The sequence below is a fragment of the Arachis hypogaea genome, chromosome 10 (genome assembly GCF_003086295.3).
Source record: "Arachis hypogaea cultivar Tifrunner chromosome 10, arahy.Tifrunner.gnm2.J5K5, whole genome shotgun sequence".
Lineage (NCBI taxonomy): Eukaryota > Viridiplantae > Streptophyta > Magnoliopsida > Fabales > Fabaceae > Arachis > Arachis hypogaea.
The window spans coordinates 44,806,918-44,815,392 of NC_092045.1; the positions used below are offsets into that span (position 1 = coordinate 44,806,918).

At 41.9% G+C, this 8,475-nt stretch overlaps 1 non-coding gene across 1 annotated transcript; it reads left to right on the top strand.

Moving 5' to 3' along the window:
- The first annotated feature begins 8,163 nt into the window (after window positions 1–8,163).
- On the top strand, window positions 8,164–8,271 carry LOC112719427 (small nucleolar RNA R71). Its single transcript, XR_003161729.1, has one exon. It is a non-coding gene; the product is annotated as a small nucleolar RNA R71 (small nucleolar RNA).
- Window positions 8,272–8,475: the final 204 nt, after the last annotated feature.

Consider the following 8,475-nt stretch of genomic DNA (forward strand, 5'->3'; position numbering starts at 1 on the left):
TTTATTGTTTGTTTACATTTGTCTTTATTTTTCTATTTTTCATGGGTGTTGTGGGTAGAGCTTTCTTTTGCTTTGGTGGATTCATTTGTTATACTTTATTTCATTACAAATGTGGTGCTCTATGATAATTGATACTGCTTTGTGGGATGCTACATTGCTCCATTTCCTTTACTTGTTCATTGCTAAAAGGGATGCATACTAAGTGTTTGATGAAAGGCATACATGAAATTTTGGGCCAAAATTGACTTAATACTTTCTACTTAGTGTTCTTTCTCTACTTAGTGTTTCATGCTCAACCCTTTGATGTTTGGGTATATGCTTCTCATGCCTCTCATTTGCATGCTTGTATCACTCTTGCATCACATGCTAGTGATTTGTCATTGTTTCCAATGTTGTCTTAATTACAAGTTGCAATTATCGTGTATTTAGGATGCCTATCCTCTTATGGACTATTTCCTCACTTGCATGCCCACCATTTTGCGTGTTTTCTTGAATTTAATGCCCCCTCCTTTTCCACTTTTATAGGATGGTGATCAAGAAGGATAAGGGAAAGGCGTCGGCAACTAAGAGGGCACCTCAAGGGTCTGCTAATAGGGCACCCCAAGCACCTAAGGTCAAGCCCCTCCTCAAGAAGCCAAGAAGCATAGTCCACATTGATGTTCTAGAGAAGGATAACCCTCCACGGGACCCGAGCAACTTCCCCAACCGATACTGTGAGCTTGTCTACCCCATGATTATTAAAAGAAACTATCACACGGAGCCTCTTCTAGCCCCTCCAACTCATGTCATTCCATTTGTGATGCCCCGCATTGAGTGGAGGTAATGAGGATTTCTCATGAAGCAACCCAAAGAGGCCAACCTATCATGGGTAGTGGAGTTCTACTCCAACTACCACTCGGCTTCTATCACATCGGTTTTCGTGTGCGGGAAGAAAGTTCTCATCAAGGAGGAACTCATTCAAGGAGTGCTCAAAATCGGATCATTAGCGGATGGAATTGATGCCTATCAAGAGGTATTGTCGGCACGTTGCGAATATGGGTTTGATTGGAATGCCGTTCTCCGAGTCATTGCCATACCAAAATCATATTGGATTCGAGGGAGAATGAGTCTGAGGCCCAAAGGCATTGACGCACGTTTCCTCACTTAAGAGGCCAGTGCATGGGCCCAAATTTTAGTCCACTATGTGCTTTCTAGCACCCATGGGTCATCCATCACCACCGAGCTTGCCTTATTAGTTTGGTGCGTACTCACCGAGAGGCCGGTCAACATTCCACCTCTCATCCGACAAGCCAAGGGAGTATTTATACTAAGGGCAATCTACCTTTTTCCACCTTGGTAACCGAGCTAGTTGCGGCCGCTAGTGTCCCCCGTGAGACTAGGGATCGGAGGGCCATAATCCCGGTTGATGGTGATGTTGTTCCAACCGGGAAATACCTCAAACCCTCGATGGACACCGGGAACTTTGACATGGCTATGCCCACAAGCATCCCCGCTACTTCATCCACACCACCCAAGTCTTCCCACCAACGCATTGAGGATTTTCACAAGAAGGTGGATCGTTATGAACGGCGCAACCAATGCTGTTATGCTTATGTGAAGAAGCTTCTAAGTGTCGTCACCACGCCTATGGAGAAACCGGTATCTCCACATCTACCGCAACAACAAGGGAAGATAGCGGTGATGAGGGAGATGATGGCCATTTTGAAGCCGGTCTACCATTATGCATCACGTATAGCACGAAGGACCGTGCTAAGTCGACCGATCTCTGTAGGTAACACCAAATAAATTTTGAATTTCTTTTATCAATTAGGATAGATTGCATGATTAGGTTTTCACGTTTTGACACCCTTTGCATGATAGTTATCTCTTGATAAGTCTATTTGGTTAGAGTAATGATTTCTTTCATAAGAAACTAGAATTTTAGGGCAACCCTACCAATTTTGGAGACATTTGATGCTAAGCTTGTTTGAAGAATGCAATTGGAACATGGATGTTGAGCCAATAACACAAGCAAGTGAGTTTTGAACCTTATTGTTTGGCTACATCTTCTAGCCACTAATCTTCCTTCTTGTGTGCATTGTTCTCCCTTTATGATTGTGATCCTTAATTTATTTGACTCTATATGTCCATTGTTGTATGTATGAATGCATATGTATGATTGAGGCCATCAATTCACTTAGCCACTTACCCAAATGGCAGAACTGAGAAGTTCTAAATGTTCCTGGAAATTCTTGCTCCCATTGGACCAACTGTATCTACATGCATTAAGATCCCGATTCATGGATCTCTCGGTTCGAGAAATCAAAATAAGAGGATCGAACCATTTCTTCTGACTCTTTTTCAAATTTGATAACTGGTGGTTGATCATAATCTCTATGGGATTTCCAAAGTTATTAATTGAGGGTAAGCCTGGAAGAATAGAAGAGTTACAGATGAATTTACAAAAAAAACTCAATTGTGTCTTACCCTACAACAACCTTTGTAACCAATTTTGTGCCTACGCTTAACCCACTTGTTCTTAATTTTAGCACATTACAAGCCGAAAGTGAAAAACTTTGAATGTTCTTATTTGAATCTTTGATTAGCTTAGACTAGTGTGTGTTCGTTGGTGCGCGAAATTGTGAACAATACTTTTTCACAACTCTCATAATCCCTGGTCATGAACCCCAAAAACTTGGTGTTCAATACCATGGCATTACACAACTTCGCACAACTAACCAGCAAGTGCACTGGGTCGTCCAAGTAATAAACCTTACGCGAGTAAGGGTCGATCCCACGGAGATTGTTAGTATTGAAGCAAGCTATGGTCATCTTGTAAATCTTAGTCAGGCAAACTCAAATGTATATGATGATGAACGAAAATAACACAAAGGTAAAGATAGAGATACTTATGTAATTCATTGGTAGGAACTTCAGATAAGCGCATGAAGATGCCTTCCCTTCCGTCTCTCTGCTTTCCTACTGTCTTCATCCAATCCTTCTTATTCCTTTCCATGGCAAGCTTGTGTAGGGTTTCACCGTTGTCAAAGGCTACCTCCCATCCTCTCAGTGAAAGCGATTGCATATGCTCTGTCACAGCATAGCGGAATTCAGCTGTCGGTTCTCAGTCAGGCCGGAATAGAATCCATCGATTCTTTTGCGTCTGTCACTAACGCCCCGCCTGCTAGGAGTTTGAAGCACGTCACAGTCATTCAATCATTGAATCCTACTCAGAATACCACAGACAAGGTTAGAACTTCCGGATTCTCTTGAATGCCGCCATCAGTTCTCGCCTATACCACGAAGATTCCGGTTAAAGAATCCAAGAGATAAACACTAGAGCCTTGTTGCTTTGTAGAACAATAGTGGTTGTCAGTCACCTTGTTCATGGGTGAGAATGATGATGAGTGTCACGGATCATCACATTCATCAAGTTGAAGAACAAGTGATATCTTAGAACAAGAACAAGCGGAATTGAATGGAAGAACAATAGTAATTGCATTAATACTCGAGGTACAGCAGAGCTCCACACCTTAATCTATGGTGTGTAGAAGCTCCACCGTTGAAAATACATAAGAACAAGGTCTAGGCATGGCCGAATGGCCAGCCTCCCAAAGTGATCAAAAGATCCAAAGATCGAAAGACTCTTCAGATTGAAAGATGATACAAATACCATAGCAAAAGGTCCTACTTATAGAAAACTAGTAGCCTAAGGTTTACAGAAATGAGTAAATGACATAAAAATCCACTTCCGGGCCCACGTGGTGTGTTCTTGGGCTGAGCAATGAAGAAATTTCGTGCAGAGACTCTTCTTGGAGTTAAACGCCAGCTTTAGTGCCAGTTTGGGCGTTTAACTCCCATTTGGGTGCCAGTTCCGGCGTTTAACGCTGGAAATCTTGAAGGTGACTTTGAACGCCGGTTTGGGCCATCAAATCTTGGGAAAAGTATGGACTATCATATATTGCTGGAAAGCCCAGGATGTCTACTTTCCAACGCCGTTGAGAGCGCGCCAATTGGGCTTCTGTAGCTCCAGAAAATCCACTTCGAGTGTAGGGAGGTCAGAATCCAACAGCATCTGCAGTCCTTTTTAGTCTCTGAATCAGATTTTTGCTCAGGTCCCTCAATTTCAGCCAGAAAATACCTGAAATCACAGAAAAACACACAAACTCATAGTAAAGTCCAGAAAAGTGAACTTTAACTAAAAACTAATAAAAATATACTAAAAACTAACTATATCATACCAAAAACATACTAAAAACAATGCCAAAAAGCATACAAATTATCCGCTCATCACAACACCAAACTTAAATTGTTGCTTGTCCTCAAGCAACTGAAAATCAAATAAGATAAAAAGATGAGAATATGCTATGAATTCCAAAAACATCTATGAAGATCAGTATTAATTAGATGAGTGGGGCTTTTAGCTTTTTGCCTCTGAATAGTTTTGGCATCTCACTCTATCCTTTGAAATTCAGAATGGTTGGCTTCTTTAGGAACTTAAAATCCAGATAGTGTTAATGATTCTCCTAGTAAAGTATGATGATTCTTGAACAAAGCTACTTATTGAGTCTTGGCTGTGGCCCAAAGCACTCTGTCTTCCAGTATTACCACCGGATACATACATGCCACAGACACATAATTGGGTGAACCTTTTCAGATTGTGACTTAGCTTTGCTAAAGTCCCCAACTAGAGGTGTCCAGGGTTCTTAAGCACACTCTTATTGCCTTGGATCTCAACCTTATTTCTTTTCTTTTTTCTTTCTCTCTTTTTTTTTCTGTCTCTTTTTTTTTTTGAATAGAAATGCTTTTCTTGCTTCAAGAATCATTTTTATGATTTTTCAGATCCTCAGTAACATGTCTCCTTTTTCATCATTCTTTCAAGAGCCAACATTCATGAACCACAAATTCAAGATACATATGCACTGTTTAAGCATACATTCAGAAAACAAAAATATTGCCACCACATCAAGATAATTAAACTGTTATAAAATTCAAAATTCATGCAATTCTTCCTTTTCAATTAAGCACGTTTTTATTTAAGAGAGGTGATGGATTCATAGGACATTCATAACTTTAAGGCATAGACACTAAGACACTAATGATCACAAGACACAAACATAGATAAACATAAGCATAAAATTCGAAAAACAAGAAAGTAAAGAACAAGGAGATTAAAGAACGGGTCCACCTTAGTGATGGCGGCTTGTTCTTCCTCTTGAAGGCCTTATGGAGTGCTTGAGCTCCTCAATGTCTCTTCCTTGTCTTTGTTGCTCCTCTCTCATGATTCTTTGATCTTCTCTAATTTCATGGAGGAGGATGGAATGTTCTTGGTGCTCCACCCTTAGTTGTCCCATGTTGGAACTCAATTCTCCTAGGGAGGTGTTTAGTTGCTCCCAATAGTCTTGTGGAGGAAAGTGCATCCCTTGAGGCATCTTAGGCATCTCTTGATGAGAGGGGTCTCTTGTTTGCTCCATCCTTTTCATAGTGATGGGCTTGAGGTCATGCCTTCTCAGTTGAACCGGCTTTCCTCTTGAGTTTCTCTTCCATTGAGCGCCCTCTTCACAAATGTTTATGAGGACTTGGTCCAACCTTTGATTAAAGTTGACCCTTCTTCATAGCCACAACTTCATAGAAGTGGTCTTGATGCACCCTTGAGATGAATCTCTCCATCTCCCATGACTCGGAGGTGAAAGCTTTTGCCTTCCCTTTCCTCTTTCTAGAGGTTTCTCCGGCCTTGGATGCCATAAATGGTTATGGAAAAACAAAAAGCAATGCTTTTACCACACCAAACTTAAAAGGTTTGCTCGTCCTCAAGCAAAAGAAGAAAGAAGAGAGTAGAAGAAGGAGAAATAGAGGAGAGGGAGATGGCTTTGTGGTTCGGCCAAAAGGGGAAGAAGTAGTGTTTAGGGTGTGTGAAAATGAAAGAGTGAAGATGATAGTGGGATTTGATAGGTGGGGGTTTTTTGGGGAAGAGGTATTGAGGTGATTGGTGAATGGGTGAAGAAGAGAGAGGGTGGTGGGTTTGGTGGGGATCCTGTGGGGTCCACAGATCCTTAGGTGTCAAGGAAAAGTCATCCCTGCACCAAATGGCACTCAAAATCACATTTTGAGCCAAATCTGGCGTTAAACGCCGGGCTGGTGCCCATTTCTGGTGTTTAACGCCAGGTTCTTGCCCTTCTCTGGCGTTTAACGCCAGTCTGGTGCCCCTTTCTGGCGTTAAACGCCCAGAATGGTGCCAGACTGGGCGTTAAACGCCCAACAGCTAACCTCACTGGCGTTTAAACGCCAGTGGGTGCGTCCTCCAGGGTGTGCAGTTTTTCTTCCTGTTTTTCATTCTGTTTTTGCTTTTTTCATTAATTTTGTGACTTCTCATGATCATCAACCTACAAAAAACATAAAATAACAAAAGAAAATAGTTAATTATAAAACATTGGGTTGCCTCCCAACAAGCGCTTCTTTAATGTCATTAGCTTGACAGAGGACTCTCATGGAGCCTCAGAAATGCTCAGAGCTATGTTGGAACCTCCCAACACCAAACTTAGAGTTTGAATGTGGGGCTTCAACACCAAACTTAGAGTTTGGTTGTGGCCTCCAAACACCAAACTTAGAGTTTGACTGTGGGGGCTCTGTTTGGCTCTGTTTTGAGAGAAGCTATTCATGCTTCCTCTCCATGATGACAGAGGGATATCCTTGGGCCTTAAACACCAAGGATTCTTCATTCACTTGAATGATCAACTCTCCTCTATCAACATCAATCACAGCCTTTGCTGTGGCTAGGAAGGGTCTGCCAAGGATGATGGATTCATCCATGCACTTCCTAGTCTCTAGGACTATGAAATCAGTAGGGATGTAATGGTCTTCAACTTTAACCAGAACATCCTCTACAAGTCCATGGGCTTGTTTTCGTGAATTGTCTGCCATCTCTAGTGAGATTTTTGCAGCTTGCACCTCAAAGATCCCTAATTTCTCCATTACAGAGAGCGGCATGAGGTTTACACTTGACCCTAAGTCACACAAGGCCTTCTTGAAGGTCATGGTGCCTATGGTACAAGGTATAGAAAACTTCCCAGGGTCCTGTCTCTTTTGAGGCAGTTTTTGCCTAGACAAGTCATCCAGTTCTTTGGTGAGCAAAGGGGGTTCATCCTCCCAAGTCTCATTTCCAAATAACTTGTCATTTAGCTTCATGATTGCTCCAAGGTATTTAGCAACTTGCTCTTCAGTGACATACTCATCCTCTTCAGAGGAAGAATACTCATCAGAGCTCATGAATGGCAGAAGTAAGTCCAATGGAACCTCTATGGTCTCAGTTTGAGCCTCAGATTCCCATGGTTCCTCATTGGGGAACTCATTGGAGGCCAGTGGACGCCCAGTGAGGCCTTCCTCAGTGGCGTTCACTGCCTCTTCTCCTTCCCAAAATTTGACCATGTTAATGGCCTTGCACTCTCCTTTTGGATTTTCTTCTGTATTGCTTGGAAGAGTACTATGAGGGAGTTCAGTAATCTTCTTGCTCAGCTGACCCACTTGTCCTTCCAAATTTCTAATGGAGGACCTTGTTTCAGTCATGAAACTTTGAGTGGTTTTGATCAGATCAGAGACCATGGTTGCTAAGTCAGAGGTATTCTGCTTAGAACTCTCTGTCTGTTGCTGAGAAGATGATGGAAAAGGCTTGCTATTGCTAAACCTGTTTCTTCCACCATTGTTGTTGTTGAAACCTTGTTGAGGTCTCTGTTGATCCTTCCATGAAAAATTTGGATGGTTTCTCCATGAAGGATTATAGGTGTTTCCATAGGGTTCTCCCATGTAATTCACCTCTTCTATTGAAGGATTCTCAGGATCATAAGCTTCTTCCTCAGATGAAGCTTCCTTAGTACTGCTTGGTGCATTTTGCATTCCAGACAGACTTTGAGAAATCATACTGACTTGTTGAGTCAATATTTTGTTCTGAGCCAATATGGCATTCAGAGTGTCAATCTCAAGAACTCCTTTCTTCTGACTAGTCCCATTGTTCACAGGATTTCTTTCAGAAGTGTACATGAATTGGTTATTTGCAACCATTTCAATCAGTTCTTGAGCTTCAGTAGGCGTCTTCTTCAGATGAAGAGAGCCTCCAGCAGAGCTATCCAAAGACATCTTGGACAGTTCAGAGAGACCATCATAGAAAATACCTATGATGCTCCATTCAGAAAGCATATCAGAGGGGCACTTTCTGATTAATTGTTTGTATCTTTCCCAAGCTTCATAGAGGGATTCTCCTTCCTTCTGTCTGAAGGTTTGGACTTCCACTCTAAGCTTACTCAATTTTTGAGGTGGAAAGAACTTTGCCAAGAAGGCATTGACTAGCTTTTCCCAAGAGTCCAGGCTTTCTTTAGGTTGAGAGTCCAACCATGTTCTAGCTCTGTCGCTTACAACAAAAGGGAATAGCATTAGTCTGTAGACCTCAGGGTCAACCCCATTAGTCTTGACAGTGTCACAGATTTGCAAGAACTCAGCTAAAAA